This window comes from Camelus dromedarius, chromosome 35 (assembly GCF_036321535.1).
Source record: "Camelus dromedarius isolate mCamDro1 chromosome 35, mCamDro1.pat, whole genome shotgun sequence".
In the NCBI taxonomy this organism is placed as follows: domain Eukaryota; kingdom Metazoa; phylum Chordata; class Mammalia; order Artiodactyla; family Camelidae; genus Camelus; species Camelus dromedarius.
In genome coordinates this window covers 13,015,309-13,032,629 of record NC_087470.1, presented here as the reverse complement: position 1 = coordinate 13,032,629, position 17,321 = coordinate 13,015,309, and the positions used below count along the sequence as shown (strand labels likewise).

General features: G+C 36.4%; 1 protein-coding gene and 1 pseudogene across 1 annotated transcript in view; both read left to right on the top strand.

Annotated features, from left to right (window-relative positions):
• The window catches only part of URGCP (upregulator of cell proliferation), an 88,520-nt gene that overhangs the window by 38,973 nt on the left and 32,226 nt on the right, over window positions 1–17,321 (top strand). The window lies entirely within an intron of this gene.
• Window positions 2,774–5,602, top strand: LOC116150663 (large ribosomal subunit protein eL31-like; annotated as a pseudogene).

The following is a 17,321-nucleotide window of genomic DNA, read 5'->3' as shown; positions in this document are numbered from 1 at the left end:
AATTCCATTTATCTAAAATTCTTTTTTTTTTTAAATTTTTTGGGCAGGGATAATTAGGTTTATTTATTTATTTTTAGAGGAGGTACTGGGGATTGAACCTAGGACCTCGGGCCTGCCAAGCATGCACTCTACCTCTTGAGCTATACCCCCCCTTATTTATCTGAAATTCTTGAAGGTCTGTTCTAGCTTTTTTTCCTATTCACGGTGCCTTGTTTCTGTTTGTGTTATTTTTGACTATCAGATGCTCATTTTTCTTGGAGTTTTATTTCAGAAAGTCTTTGAGGCCTGGAATAGATGTGTATTCTTCCAGAGGCGATTTGTCCTTGTATCTCCCAGGCTCCCAGAAGGCCTCCCAATCCAGGATCACTCTAAATTTCCTTCTCAATTTTCAGATTACCCAGGTAGGGTGAATTCAGGCTATAAACCTATAATGAGGACCACTGTCACTTTGGTGTTATTGGAAGTTACCCTCCTAAGCCAAATTGGAGACAGTCGACTCTCCTCTGAAGTGGAGGGCAGTTTCACTCTCAATACTGTGGGTATGGCCCTTTGGGGTCCCAGCTTTAGGGATGAAGTCTGTTCTTTTACAGTCCCTGCTGTGGGTGGGTCCTGAGGGATGGTTTCTGTTTTTCAAACACCAGAGACTGTGGAAGCTCAAATTCAAGTTCACCTGGCAAGTCGAAGATCCCCAAGGAGAAGGAGGCCACGGTTGCTGTTTCGTTCCACTTCTTTGTTTCTTTTACCTAACCAGAGAATTCCTAGCTCTCTCACAAGCTCATTGGAGAGGTTTAATATTTTAAAAATTATTCTGGGTTTTACAATTATTAATAGCAGTGGGGTCAGAACAAGTATACAGCAGCATTTTCCAATGATTAAAACCCACTCTTTCAGATCTTTTATTTCAACAATATATTTAAAATTTTATATATTTCAACAGTATATTTATTTCTGAGATCTGTAGTTGATTCTTGCGATTTTTTTTTGTTATAGTAACATATACACATAAAATTTTACCATTTTAATCATTAAGTGTGCAGTTTAGTGGCATTGATTGCATTCATAACGTTTTGCAACAACATCATTGTCAATTCTGAAAAAAGACTTCATTATCCCTAGGGACTCTGTAACCATTAAGCAGTAACTCCCCACTTCCCGTACCTTTGGCCCCTGGTAACCTCTAATCTACTTTCTGCCTCTATTAATTTGCCTATTCTTGGTACCCCATAGAAGTGGAATCATACAATATTTATCCTTTCATGTCTGTCTTATTTCACTTATCGTGTTTTCAAGATTCATCCATGTTGTAGGGTATATCAGAATTTCGTTTCTTTTTTGTGACTGAATAATATTCCACTTTATTCTTTTTTACCATATTTTGTTTATCCATTTAGTTGTGATGGACATTTGGGCTATTTTCACCTTTTAGCTATTGTGAATAATGGCTGCTATGAACATTGTATCTGTTTGAATCCCTGCCCTGAATTCTTTTGAGTGTATACCCAGAAGTGGGATTGCTGGATCATAAAGTACATTTAGCTTTCTGAACAACTGCCAAACTGGTTTCCACAATAACTGAACCTTCTCCATTCCCACCAACAATGTATGAGGGTCCTAATTTCTAAATTCCATAACACTTGGGGATTTCTAGTGTTTTGACTAGACCAGTTTTAGAATGTGGGAATATTATCTCATTCTGGTTTTTATTTGCATTTTTTTAAATGACTAATGGTGTGGAGCTATTTTTGTGTGCTCATTTTCTCCAAGTCTATCTATGTTGAGAAATGTCCAGGGAAACCTTTTGCCCATTTAAAAAATTATTTTTCCTTTTGCTGCTGTTGAGTTGGAGGTTTTCCTTATGTATTTTTAGGTATTAATCCCTTGTCAGATAAGTGATTTGCAAATATCTTCTCCCATTTTATAGGTTATCTTTTCACTTTCTTGCTAATGTCTTTGATGCACCAAAATGTTTTAATTTTGATGAAGCTCAATTTTTCTCTTTTTTTCTTTTGTTGCCTGTGCTTTCAGTGTCATATCCAAAAAATAATTGTTAAAGTCAATGTTACGAGCTTTTCACCTATCTTTCTTTCAAGAGTTTTATGCTTTTAATTTGTATGTTTAGGTCTTAGATCCATTTTGAGTAATTTTGTATATGATGTGAGATGTGGATCCAACTTGTGTGGATATCCAGTTTTCTCAGCACCACTTGTTGAAAACACTATCCCTTCCAAGTTAAATCATCATAGCACTTATGTCAAAAATATTTTGAACTAAAGGAGACCAAGATGGCAGAGTTAGGAGGATATGGAGGTCACCTTCTCCAACAAATGCATCAAAAAATACATCTATATGTGGAACAGTTCTCGTGGAAAGCTAACCGGGAAATGGAAGAACTCCTAGATGACCAAAGCTGCAAGGAAGACATCCATATAACCAGGTGGGACAAGAAGCAAAGGCATTGGGTCAGAACCTGCACCTCTGGGAGGGATCTGTAAGGAGCAGTAGGTCCACATGGGTGGACCTTCACCCTGGGGACTATGTTGACTCAAAGTGTGGCCAGCCCCTGGGATCCCCTGGGGTCCTGCAGGGAGGAGACAAGCCCCCTTGCCTGCTGGGAAATCCACTGAGACAGATAGAAGGGCTGGAGAAGCCTAAACTCTACTCCTGAGGAATACGTGCATGCTGGCTTGTTAACAGGGTGGGGAGAGCCATGTACCAGTGGCTGCTGCCTCACTGCACTTCCCAATCCAAAGGGGTGAACACCCCAGCACCACTCAGTCCACATCATAGCCTGGCATAAGATCAGGGCAAATAGTCTAGCAATGCAGAGACAGACCAGGCTGCCAGTGCTGTGATCTGGGCAGAACCACAGAGACATCTGTCACCATGTGCACTGGGCAGCGGGTCTAGCTAGGCAGACATTGTCAGTATACACACCGGGTGGTGCCACATGACTGCACAGAGGCTAAGCACTGAATTTCAGGCAGATTGGCCTTGGAGAAGAACACACAGTGGTTTCTTTCCCACTGAGAGTGTCCTAGCTCCACCCACTCCACACCATAACTTAGCACTATATCTGGGGCAGACAGGTCCTGGGAGAAGTCTGCCATGGAGACAGCCCAGATCTCAGATGGAGCACAACCACCTCATTTCATGCAGCTACAATGTCCCAACATCCAGCCTCAGTCTGATCCACACCACAACCTTGTGCTAGGTGTGGGATGAACACAATTGAAAGAGGAACACAAACTTGTGATGCTTCTGAACAGAACCATGGATGTCTGCACAGGTGGTGCATAGGTTAGCTGTGACCACACTGGCCTCACTTGCTTTAGCAAACACAAACTTTGGGACAGGCCATGCACTCAAGGGCAATAAAGCCTGATCAAACCTGAACCTCAGGGCTTCTACTCCAATTGAGAAGCAGACCCCACCACCAACAGGGCAGTGACAGCCACAGAGCAAAGAGAAAGGACTGCCTCACATCCAGCACAGGCTTTAGACCGTATGACACCAATCACAGTCCCTATCAAGGGGATAATGACCAACGTACTCTGAGGAAAGACATGGCTGTCAGCCATACCCAAACCAGCTCTCACATCAAAAATATTGGAACACACAGTCTACACAGGGACACTCCCACATAAAAACACCCCTTCAAGATCACAGTAGACAACTGTTTCCTAGATTCATAGAGACAGAGAAAGTTAAGTAAAATGAAAAGGCAGAGTTATTACTCACAATTAAAAGAATAAGAAAAATCCCATGAAAGAACAAATATTGGAACAGACCTCACCATCTTCAAGGCCCTAAGCTCAACAAGGAGGTGTTGAGAATGCTAAATGAATTAAGAAATATTATCAATGGAAACACAAATCATGGTACCAAGGAACTAGAAACTACGAAGATGAACCAATCAAAAGGAGACAATTCAATTCTCAACAGATTCGCAAAAACCAAAAAGAAAGGAACTCAATCATACTACAAAAGAAAAACGTCAAACCACAAAAGGAAAAAACAAAAAGAAGAAAAAATGAACACAAGACAACTATAAAGATGACTGGAACAAGGTTAAGGTGGCAATAAGTGTGTATCTGTCAATAATTACATTAAATGTAATTGAACTAAATACTCCAATCAAAAGACACGAGGTAGACTGGATTTAAAAAAAAAAAAAAGAACCTAAAATTTGCTGCCTACAGGAGACTCAATTCAGGGCTATAGACACACACAGATTGAATGTGAAGGGGTGGGAAAAGATATTTCATGCAAATGGAAATGACATAAAAATGGGGTAGAAATACTCACATCAGACAAAATAGACTTTAAAACAAAGTCCATAAAGAAAGACAAAGAAGGGCTTTCCTTCCGCCGCAAACCCTTGCACCCTTCCTTTCCAACCCATCCGAGCAGAATGGCTCCCACAAGGAAGGGTGATGAGAAGAAGGGCCAGTCCACCATGGTGACCAGAGAATACATGATCAACATTCACAAGTGCATCCATGGAGTAGGTTTCAATTAGCATGTGCCTTGGGCACTCAAGGAAATCCGGAAATTTGCCATGAAGGAGATGGGAACTCCAGATGTATGCATTGACACCAGACTCAACAAAGCTGTGTGGGCCAAAGGAATAAGGAATGTCCCGTAGTGTATCTGTGTGCAGTTGCCCAGAAAATGTAATGAAGATGAAGATTCACCAAACAAGCTCTATACATTGGTTATCTATGTACCTGACACTACTTAAAAAAAAATCTACAGTTAATGTGGATGAGAATGAATTGCTGATTTTCTATAAAGTTCTGGAACTGCTAAGAAAAAAAACAAAAAACAAAAAATGGAAAGATGAAGGACATTATATAGTGATAAAGAAATCAAGACAAGAAGAGGATATTACACTCATTAACATATATGCATCCAATTTAGGAGCACCTAAATATATAAAACAAACATTAACAGACATGAAGGGAGAAATGGTCAATAATACAATAATAATAGAAGACTTTAACAATCCTCTAAGATCAATTGACATCTTATAGACAGAAAATCAATAAGACAACAGAGGTCCTACATGACACGATACTCCAATTGCACTTAATTGATGTCTACAGAACACCAAATCCAAATACACAGTCTTTTCAAGAGCACATGAAAAATGCTCTACGATAGACCACATATGTGGTCACAAAAGAAGCCTCAACAAATTCAAGAGGAAAGAAATTGTATTAAGCATCTTTTCTGACCACAATGGTGTGAAACTCAAAATCAACCACAGAAAGAAAAGCAGGGAAAGAACAAACACATGGAAACTAAACAGCCTGCTACAAAACCCCTCAAGGGGTCAATGATGAAATCAAAGAAGAAATCAGAGAATAACTCGAAAGATGACAATGAAAACACAACCTTACAAAATCTATGGGATGCAGCAAAAGCAATTCTAAGAGGGAAGTTCATACAGGCCTTCTTCAACAAATAAGAAAAATCTCAAATAATCTAACCTACCACCTGAAAGACTTAGAAAAAGAAGAACCACCCAGGACTCCTGCTCCTGGGCATATATCCAGAAGGAACCCTACTTCAGAATGACACCTGCACCCCAATGTTCATAGCAGCACTATTTACAATAGCCAAGTCATGGAAACAACCTAAATGTCCATCGACAGATGACTGGATAAAGAAGTCATGGTGTATTTATACAATGGAATACTATTAAACCATAAAAATGACAACATAATGCCATTTGCAGCAACATGGATGGCCCTGGAGAATGTCATTCTAAGTGAAGTCAGCCAGAAAGAGAAAGAAAAATACCATATGAGATCGCTCATATGTGAAGTCTTAAAAAAAAAAAAAGATGACAAATGAACTTAAATATAAAACAGAAACAGACTTACAGACATAGAATACAGACTTGTGGTTGCCGGGAGATGGGGGTGGGTGGGAAGGGACAGACTGGGAGTTTGAGATTTGTAGATACTGACTGGTATATATAGAATAGATAAACAAGTTTATACTGTATAGCTCAAGGAAATATATTCAATATCTTGTAGTAGCTCATGGTGAAAAAGAATATGAAAATGAATATATGTACATTCATGTATGACTGAAAAATTGTGCTATACACCAGAAATTGACACAGCATTGTAAACTGATTATAACTCAATTAAAAAGAATCCCATTGGCATGGTTGTTAATATAAAAAAAAGAAAAAACAATCTATGAAATGGCAGAAAATACTTGCAAATGATGCAACTGACAAGGAGTTAATATCCAAAATATAAAAACAGCACATACAATTCAATATCAAAAAAACAAACAACCCAATCAAAAAATGGGCAGAAGACGTAAGTAGATATTTTTCCAAAGAACACATAGAGATGGCCAACAGGCACATGAAAAGATGCTCACTATCAATAATTATTAGAGAAATGCAAATTGAAACCACAATGGGGTAGCACCTCATGGGGTTCAGCGTGACTATCATCAAAAAGTCTACAAATAAGAAATGTTGGAGAGGATATGGAGAAAAGGTAACCCTCTTACACAGCTGTTAGGAATGCATACTGGTGCAGCTTCTATGGAAAACAGTGGAGATTCCTTAAAATGCTAAAAATAAAGTTACTCTATGATCCAGCAACCCCACTCCTGGGTGTATATCTGGAAAAGACAAAAACCCTAATTCAAAAAGACACCTGCACCCCACTGTTCATAGCAGCACTATTTACAATAGCGAAGATGTAGAAACAACCCAAGTGCCTGTCAACAGATGGTTGGTTTAAGAAAATATGCTCTATATACAATGGGATATTAGTCAGTCATAAAAAAGAATGAAATAAGCCATTTGTAGCCACATGGGTGGGCCTACAGGACATGGTACTTAGTGAAGTAAGTGAGACAGAAAAAGACAAATGCTGTATGATATTTGGAATCTCAAAACTAATACAAATGAATCTACATGCAAAACAGAAACAGATTCACAGACATAAAAAACAAACTTATGTTTACCAACGGGGAAAGTTGGGGGCTGGATAAATGAGTATGGCATTGACAAAGTACTGTACATAAAATAGATGAGCAATGAGGATTTACTGTACAGCACAGGGAATTATATTCAACACCCTGTAATAACCTATGATGAAAAATAATCAGAAGAACGTATATAACTGAATCACTCTGCTGTACACTGGAAACCAACACAATACTGTAAATCAACTACACTTCAACATATAGAGATGTATGTGAGGGTTTCTGGACTCTATTTTCTATTCCATTGGTCTATATGTCTGTCTGTATGCTAGTACCACACTTTTTTGATTACTGTATCTTTGTAGTTAGTTTTGAAATAAGGATGTGTGACCTCTCCAGCTTGGTACTTTATTTTCAAGACTGTTTTGCTTGTATAATTATTGTTCTTTGAGATTCCAAATGAAGTTTAGGATGGATTCTTCTATTTCTGTAGAAAATGGCTTGGGATTTTGATGGGGACTTTACTCAATCTGTAGATTGCTTTGGTAGTATTGATATCTTTGTAATATTAAGATCTCCAATGTGAATGTGGGATGTCTTTCCATTTATATCTTAATTTTTTTCATTGTTGTTTTATAGTTTTCAGTGTTCACATGTTTTGCCTTTTTGGATAAATTTATTTCTAAATATTTTTCTTTTTGATGCAAATATCAATAGAATTGATTTCTCAATTTCTCTTTGTATTATTCATTGTTAGTATATGTAAATACAACTGACTTTTTTTTTTTAACCTCTTGATTGAGTATGATCAACTTAAAAATGCTGCACAACTTGATTAGCTTGGAAATAAGATACACTTGTGAAGCCATTACCACAATCAAGGCCATAAACTTACGTATGACCTTCTAAAGTCTCCTCTCACTCCATTCATTTATTAATTTTAGTATTTATTTATCTATTTATTCATTATATATTTTTCTTTTGTGATAAGAGCACTTACCATGAGATCTACTTTCTTAGCAAATTAAGTATGCCATATGTCATTGTTAACGCAGGCCTTATGTTGTATAGTAGATCTCCAGAACTTACTTAATGTGCATAACTGACACTCTATACCATTTGTCCAACCAACACCTCTTTACTTTACCCACTTCCTAGCCCCTCATAACCACCATTCTATGCTCTGGTTCTAAATTTGCCCGTTTTAAATTCCTCATAAAAGTAGGATAATGCAGTATGTGTCATTCTGTGTCTGGGTTATTCCACTTAGCGTATTGTCCTGCAGGTACATCTGAATTGTCCCAAATGGCAGGATTTGCTGCTTTTTAAAGGCTGACTAATATTTCATTGTATTTATATGCCACATTTTCTTTGCCCATTCATCCATTGACAGACATTTAGTATGTGTCCATATTGAGATTATGGTGAGTAATGTTGCAATGAACATGGGAGTACACATATCTCTTTGAGATTCTGACTTGAGTACTTTTGGATATATACCCAGAAGTGGGATGACTGAATCACATGGTATTTCTATGTTTAGTTTTTTGAAGAACTGGCATAGATTTTGCATAGTGGCTGTATTAATGTGCACTCCCAGCAGCAGTGTACAAGGCATCCCATTTCTCAGCATCCTTGCCAACACTTGCTGTCTTTTGTTTTTGGGTAATAGCCATACTAATGGGTGAGAAGTGATATCTCATTGATTTTTGTCGTTTGCATTTTCTTGATGATTAGTGATGGTGAACATCTTTTCATATACCTGTTTGTATAAAGGAAGACTTTTGTACGTCTTCTTTTGAATAATGTGTATTGATGTCCTTTGCCCATTTGTTAATGGTTCCTTTTGGATTTTGGATATTAACCTTTTATCGGACCTATGGTTTGCAAGTATTTCTCCCATCCCATAGGTTGTTTTACATTTTGTTGACTGTTTCTTTTGCTGTGCAGCAGCCTTTTAGTTTGATATATTTGTATTTGTCTATTCTTTCGATGTCATATCCAATAAATCATCCCCAAGTCCAATGTTTTTATGCTTTCTTCTATGAGTTTTATGGTTACAGGTTTTATGTTTATGTTTTCAATCCACTTTAAGTAGTTTTTGTGTATAATTTGGGATAAGGATGCAGCTTCATTCTTCTGCATGTTTATATCCTGTTCTCCCTTCACTGTTTATTAAAGAGACTATCCTTTCCAAATTTTTTGTTCTTGATATGCTTTTTGAAGATCAGTTGACTGTACATGCATGGACTTACTTCTGAGCTCTCTGCCATGTTCCAATGTTTTATATGTTTCTTTTAATGCCAGTGCCATAGCTTTGTATAATATATTTTGAAATCAGTAAGTGTAATGCCTCCAACTTTTTTCTTGTGTAAAAGTTCATTGGACATGCAGGGTGTTTCATGGTTCCAAATGAATTCTAGGATTATTTTTTCTATTTCTGCAAAGAATGCCATAGGGGTTTTGATAAGGATTGTACTGAAACTGTAGATCACTTTGGGTAGTATGGATATTTTAGCAATATTAATTCTTTCAATCCATGAACATGGGATGCCCTTCCAATTATTTGTGTCTTTAATTTCTTTCATCAATGTTAAAACAATGTTAAAATGTACAAATTTTTCACCTCCTTGGTTAAGTTTATTCCTAAGTATTTTACTTTTTGATGCTATTGCAAATAAAATTGTTTTCTTACTTTCCTTTTTGACTAGATTTTGTGTGGGTATAGAAATGCAACTTTATTGTATTAATTTGTTATATTACACTGATAGAGTTTCATATGTTGAACCATCCTTGCATTCCAGGAATAAATTCACTTGGTCATGGTGTATAATCCTCTTCTATGTTTCTGTGTTCTGTTTTTTAGTATTGTGTTGAGGATTTTTGTATCAATATAGGATGTATATTTTGTGTCAATAAAGGTTATTGATCTGCAGTTTTCTTATGGTGTTTTTGTCAGGCTTTAGTATTGGGCTAATGTTAACCTAATAAAATCAGAAGTACTTTTTAACTTTTTGTAAGAGTTAGAGAAGGATTGGAGTTAGTTTAACTAACACTTTAAATGTTTGGTAAAATGTACGAATATGTAGCTAGTCCATGGTTTTTTGGGGGGAATATTTTTTGATTCCTAATTCAATGTCTTTACTTGTAGATCTATTCAGATTTTCTGTTTCTTCATTATTCAGTTATGGATGATAGTATGTTTCCAGGAATTTTTTTTACTTAGGCTTTCCAATTTGTTGGTGTACAACTGTTCTAGTATTCTCTTAAAATTCTTTTTGTTTCTGCAAAATCAGTAGTACTGTCCCCACTTTTATTTCTGAATTTAATTTTTTAATGTATACTTTTATTTTTTATACAGTGATATTTATTTATTTAGGTTTTTTTTTTGGTAAGGGGAGGTAATTAGGTTTATTTATTTATTTACATTTAGAGGAGATACTGGGGATTGAACTCAGGACTTCATGCATGCTAAGCAAGTGCTCTGCCACTTGAGCTATACTTGCCCGCCTTTTATTTCTATTTTAGTAATTTGAGTCTTGTTTCCTTTTTTCTTAGTGAGTTTAATAAAAGGTTTGTTAATTTTGTTGATCGTTCCAAGAATCAATTTTTATTTCATTAACATTTCTCTATCTATTCTCTATTTTTTTATTTGCTCTTATCTTTGCTATTTCCTTCCTTTTTCTAGCTTTGAGTTTGGTTTGCTGTTCATTTTGTTGTTGTTCCTTAAGACATAGAGTCAGGTTATTAATTTGAGATCTTTCTTTTTCTTTAACATAGATACTTATATAAGTATGGTATAAAATTCCATCTTAGCCCTGACTTTGCTGCATAAGTTTTAGCCTGTTGTTTTTATTTTTATCAAGGTGTTTTCTAATTCCTCTTGTGATTTCTTGTTTAATCTGTTGGTTTAAGAGTGTGTTGTCTAGTTTCCACATATTTGTGAACTTTCCATTTTCCTTCTATTTTTGGTGTCTAGTTGGATTCCATTGTGATCATAAAAGTAACTCTGGAGATTAAAGATGATTTCAATCTTTTAAAATTTATTAAGGCTTTTTTTGGTGGCCTAACATATGGTCTGTTCTGAACAATGTTCCATGTGCACTTGAGAAGAATGTGTATTCTGCTGTTACTGAATGGAGTGTTCTGTATGTGTCTTTGTGGACTACTATATATTGGTACACAAGGGATGTTGTAGTCATCAAGCCATCATCCACTGCAGCTGCCCTTGATTTTTCAACATGAGGGGATTCAGAATGGAGGAAAGCAGGATACTGGCCCTAGATAATTCAGGTGCACATCAAAGGAATGATTTCTATGAGCCCAGACTTTTGCAGCTTCCCATATATAGGAAAGTGGTAAATTAATTAACTCAAGATGTCTGATTTTTCTTTAATTAACAGTAATATTCTGATGTTCTGACTACCTGATTTTTGTTGTGAAAACTCTTACATATCTTAGTTTCTCCCCTAGCTCTTTGGAGCAGTCCCTCAAAGCTATCTGAGAGGCTGTGGGGCTTTAGTCCTCAGAAAGTCCGCCATATAAAATATAATTCTCAACTTTTAGGTTGTGCTTTTTCTTCAGTCAACAGTTTTGGCAACCATCACAAAGGGACCCAGAGCAGACTTCTCTCCCTTGCCTGAACTCTATGGGGATCCACAGCCTGATACCAGCAGAGGCCTTTTGGGCTCATCTGCCTCCTCAGAGAGCCCAGATCAATTTGGGTGAGTCTCTCCTGGTCCTCATACATCCCATTATTGGCTGATGATCTTAAGTTTTATTCAGGGGTGTTAAAAACTCCTCTCTGGAGGAGTAGATTGTCCTTGAAACTTGATTTGGGTTATCCTCAGTTGAAAGACACTGAGCAGATTTTGCTCAATTTAGACACTGAGTGGGCTATCCTCAGTTAAAAGACTGCGAAGTCTTTGCTCAGTTGAAAGACACTAAGTAGGGTTGAGCTGGGTTTTTCCTTGAATTGGCTATTTTAAGTAGGGCTTATCAAAATAAATGTGAATATATCTCATGAGAGCTTTCAGCTCCACAGAAGGGACATCTCCTCCTGGTCAATAATGGCTTTCTTGGGCAACTGAGGAGCTTGTGAGAGTGATGGAGGGAGGTCCACATACCATGCAGACTTCTCTATAGGAAAACCCACTCATTTTAATTATCTTGACAAACTAACCTCAGAATGGGGAACAGCTTTCTAAACAAAAGAGAGAGAAATGATAGATTGCCTCCAGCTATACCCCAGCCAGGTTTATGTAGGTACAAAACTTAACACTTCTAAGTATGTACTTAATTGTGAATTAAAGAAAATCTTGCCCTGAAAAATGACTAAGATGGGGGCTCTTCTATTGTATACAGAGCAGTCAAGTTAGAAAAAGTTGGCTTGATAAAACATCTTCTCAGAATTCTGACCTTAAAGAAACAAAAGCCCTTCTGGGGGGGGGGGACTTGCATTTCTCTTCCTGTGCCTTTGAGATGCAAATGCTCTCCCTGACCTCCTACGTGGTTTGTGTGTGTACGTTGTGCATGTGTTTTGAGGACTTGGTCTCTGCCGTCCAGAAGATACATGTATGGTGTACACTTGGCAGACAATCAAATACTTTGGGATACTGACTAATCTTTGGTCTGACTGTTCCAACTCTGGGGCTTTTTGCCGTCTTAACCTTTGTCTTGTCCGACAGCACAATAAAGGTCTTCACTTTCTGAGACAATTCTTGGGAGTAAACGTTCTGGATCTTCTTTAGGCAACATCCTTCACACTCCCTTGTGGGGAAGCCCCTTGCATCTTACTGGTTCGAGTCAGAATTAAGGTATATCTCATTAGTGGCCAGATTATGAATCCTTTTAGATTGGAGAAACTTCTAAAGTGGTAAATATTTTAGAGTACTCTCGTTATAAACAGCTGTTTTATTGGCACCTATAAAAAACAAATTGAAAGGTGGAAATTGTGTATATATATCGCAGTTAAGTTAACCTAGGAGCTCCCTTAATTTAAAACAAAGAAACAAAATTGGTTTGGGGAAGCCTTATTTATGGCCTCTGCTTCCCTTCAATAAGTCTTAAGGATGCTAAAAAAAAAAAAAAAAAAAATTAGAATGTTAATATGCTAATTGGGTTGATTCACAAGGAAATAAGAAAAATCTTAAGAGAACGTCTAGCGACTTTTCCCCAGCAAGGTGGAAATTTTAAACGGACTCATTCCAAAAGGATAAAGAAATCTCTAGATGGTTATTAAGAAATGGGAAAAATAAAAAGACGTTATTGGGATTAAAACAAACAGTTTTGATACAACACTATTTAAGGTTGAATGGATCAAAGGGACCACCCCCCAACCCTGGTCCCAATACTAAAGGGCCCAAGACTAGTCTGCCCTATTTATAAATATATATATATTTATATTTATATTTATATTTATATTTATATATATGTATATTTTAAAGGCTGATGGAAAATTACACTGAGATATCTGAGCAACAATTACTTGGGGTGACAGGCCAATTAATCAAGTTTAAAGATTTACAAAAGGGCCTGAGTCCCTTGGTTCGAACCCTCACTGGGAACCCCAGAACTTTTTTTACCAAGTAGATAAAATGGGGGATTGAAAAATAAGGAAAGCTTTTAGGACTCCTTGTAAGACCAAGACGTGTTGATTGGGTCCAACGTTAAAGGTATAAACGTTGATAGAATTGAGATGAAAGTTTATAAAAAATGGTATGTTTTAATGGGCTTTATATAAGATGGTTATGTTGTGGGAGATTCGGTTCTTGCCTCGTGCAGGAAGGAGTTCAAGAGCAAGGCTTGGTAAGGTGAAAGCAAGTTTATTTAGAGAGGTACCCACTCCATACACAGAATGTGGTCCATCTCAGAAAGGTGAGAGGGAGAGAGACCGAGAGGTGTGGGGTGTTTAAAGTAACACCTTTTATGGTCAGCCCTGGAACCGCCATGGCGCCTGTGGGTGCGCCATGAGGCTCAAGGTCAACGGGAAGTCGAGTCTCCCGCCATCTTGGTTCTAACCAGTTTGCCCTCAATGGCTGTGTCATTCCTTCAATGGTGGTGCCCTGCCCCATTCCCTCCCACTTCAGTTACCTTTCTTTTGCTTAATTATATTTTGAGATAGACATGTTTCAGTAGGGAATGTTTCCCTTGCTTGATATTATAAGGCAGGGACTATGAATCTGCCCCTCAGGAAATATTAATTAAACATACTAAAGGAAGCCAGTAGGGTTAATTGAACCCATAATATATAAAGACTGAGAGCAATATTCAGGGGCTAATAAAAATAATAGTAGACATTTTGCTCTCGGTCTAACCTGTGCACCCAGAAAGAGGGCCTTTGTTGAATGCCTTATACAAGCTTTTGAAGGCATGGCAAATTAAACTCTTAAAGTTTTAGAACATAGAACTCTTGATTTTCAGCTTAGCTGGAGAGCTTCTCACTGATATTAAAAAAGAAGCATATTAAAGAAAATATAGTTGGACAAATGAATCTTTGGATGTCATTCAGGTGACAGACCAGTTCTTTGGGAAATTAAAAGCAACTGTCTTTGTCTTGCAAATCTTTTTACAAATCAGAAATGTAAATACTACTCACAGTGACCTGAGACAGAGCCTCATTTGCTCAATCAAGTAAAACCTAAAGCTAAAGGAGAAGAAAAAGGGAAAGGCCCCCTCACCCAAAATCTCACAGTTTCCTTAAGGTTTGACCAAGAACAGATAGAAATCATTAAGAGTCTTTTCCACAAACAGTAAAGCCTTAGCAAGCAAATTTAATTTATTCCAACTGTTATTTGTAAACTAGTAAGTTTATTTTATAATATCTGATTCATAAATAAGTTTTTAGAGTGAAGGTATGAGATCTCTAGTTTTGCCTGTTTATATGTCTGTGTAAACACATTATACGTATAGTATGTCTCTACCTCCAGAGAGTTCTATCAAAATTAAAATTATAAAATAGCTCTATTTACTTGACTTAAAAGTAAGCACTTACAAATTAAATATTTCTGAAAAGGAAACTGGCTAGAATGAATATCAGGTTCACATGATTTAGGATAATCCGTATTAAATTAATATCTGCTATTAAAGCTGGCTTACACTTGCTGACTTAATCAATATAGATGTGTTTTTCTCTTACTGTACCTAGATTTACTGAAGGTCAATAAATTCATGTTATTTCTATTGCAGAGTTCAACAAGAAAAAAAAAAAGCTTGATAAGGTATGGTTTTTCTAAGTTGTAAAATAAAAGTAAATGAGGTAAAGAGTTTTTAGGTGAAATCTTTTAGAAATAATTATGTTTTGGGGTATGTCTATCTAAAATAGATTCTCCAGATTTTGGCTAACTTGAGTTTTGTGAGGTTAAGTTAAATGATGGGAACTCATTGACTGTCCCAGCTCATTTCAAATAAGATAGAATATTAAAACAATAATTGCTCAACAGGTCTAAATTTAACCGCTTTTGTCTTCTTATGAGATGAAAAATATGTTTTTCTTTTTCATCTCATAAAGATATGTGGGGTTTATTAAACACATGTCTTGTACCACATTTAAAAAAAGAAATTATACCATGAGATGTTGTATGTTTTTAGAGGTTATGGAATATTTCTAAGTTTGCCAATCAGAAAGTGGTGGGATGATAAACAGTCCACAATTACTTGCTGCTTGTTGGTTTTTGCTAGAGATAGAGATTTATAAGGATTAAAATTATAATATGTAGTTAAAGCTACTAAAAATAAGAGAAACATTTTGTTATACAGGGAAAGCAGATGTGTGTTTTCAACAAAAGAAGGTATAAAAGATGGAAATGCATGTTGTTAAGGGGAAGGAGTAATTTTGTCATAGAACTGATCATTTCTAGATTTAAAAAACAAAATTGGGATCAACTAATATGGATACACAGAGTTGTGGTAGATTTTGTTTAAAAGAGTTTTAAGCATGATCAGGCTGGGATTAGATTAAATTTAATTAGATAAATGGGTTTTGTTATTAAACATAGGCTGGTACAGGACTGGATTTGATTTCTCTCTGTTAAGAGAAAAAAGTTTTCTTGGAATACTGCTTTTGATAATAGATTAAGTGAATTTCTTTGCCTTTAAGCAATCTGTATTTGCTTTTTGAAATCTTTTGTCACTTTGGTTAAGTAAGTAAGTATTGTTTCACTGTGATCTATGATCCTGTTTGACCAAGTATTTTTAAACTTTTTTTTGATATTTTTGACAAACTTCCCAAGTAATAAATTCTAACTAAAGTTCTTTTAACCTCCAACTAACTCTGGGGTGCTTCAAAGTAAACCCCGAGACATCTCAGAGAGGGATATTAAACTAACTAGACTTATCTGGTGTGTTAAATTACTTGAGAAGCATTGCCAAGTGACTGGAGATAAATATTCCTCCATATAAATATTGGAATTTCTGTAAATGTGATATGTCCTGGTATAATGTTACCGGTCATAATTCTGGTTATCTTGAAATGTTATGTGTCACATTAATGTTCAAGTTTCTTGACAATTGCATTGCAATCAGATCTTTAACCACGCCACTTTAAGACTTTTGCTGTTTATAGATAATCATTGTTTCACTCTGATGCTTTTATAAAATGAAGATCTCCAAAAAGATTCACAAAAAGGACTTTTTTTTTTCCTGACAAATATGTTTCTTATAACTTTGAGATCATACCACTGAACTGGGTAAGAAATTACAAAACTCTAATGGAAAACTGGACAACTTCACCCAGATCAACAGGAATTAATTACATGGGACTAAATGAACTGATAAATATGACTTACAATTTTATGACTTTTTCCTGAAATATATGGACTTTAATCTTTGCTTTCCAGAAAAACTTTTCCTCTTATGCTATGACTTACAATAGGTTGATAAAGCATAACTTTGTAAACAAAGATAAAGATAAAACGAAGATTTTTCTCTCTACCCGATCCCTCCAGAATTTGGCTTCTCCAGCTCACTCCCCTGTGGACTTGATGGTTGCTTGTGACAGATTACAACTATTTATACTTACCACTGCTTTAATTTTTATCTTAATTTATGCTTTGAGTCTCTCTCTGCTGAACTATGACCTTAACGTTATTAGCTATGTTACGTGTCCTGTCTAAATTATAAGATCGTATTACCCAGTGTGTAACCAGGACTCTGTGATGGCCAAATGTCTTGAGGCAACTGAGCTACATATATAATTGCATAGGATAATTGTATTTGTACAACTCTAGATATGGGAAGATGCAAGGGAAAACATTTCCTGGCTCATCACAGACTAGCGAAACAGGCGATCCAGAGAATTTTAGATTATCAACAGGGCCTGATCCAAAAATTAACACATTGATTGGCCTGTCAACTTAATCTCC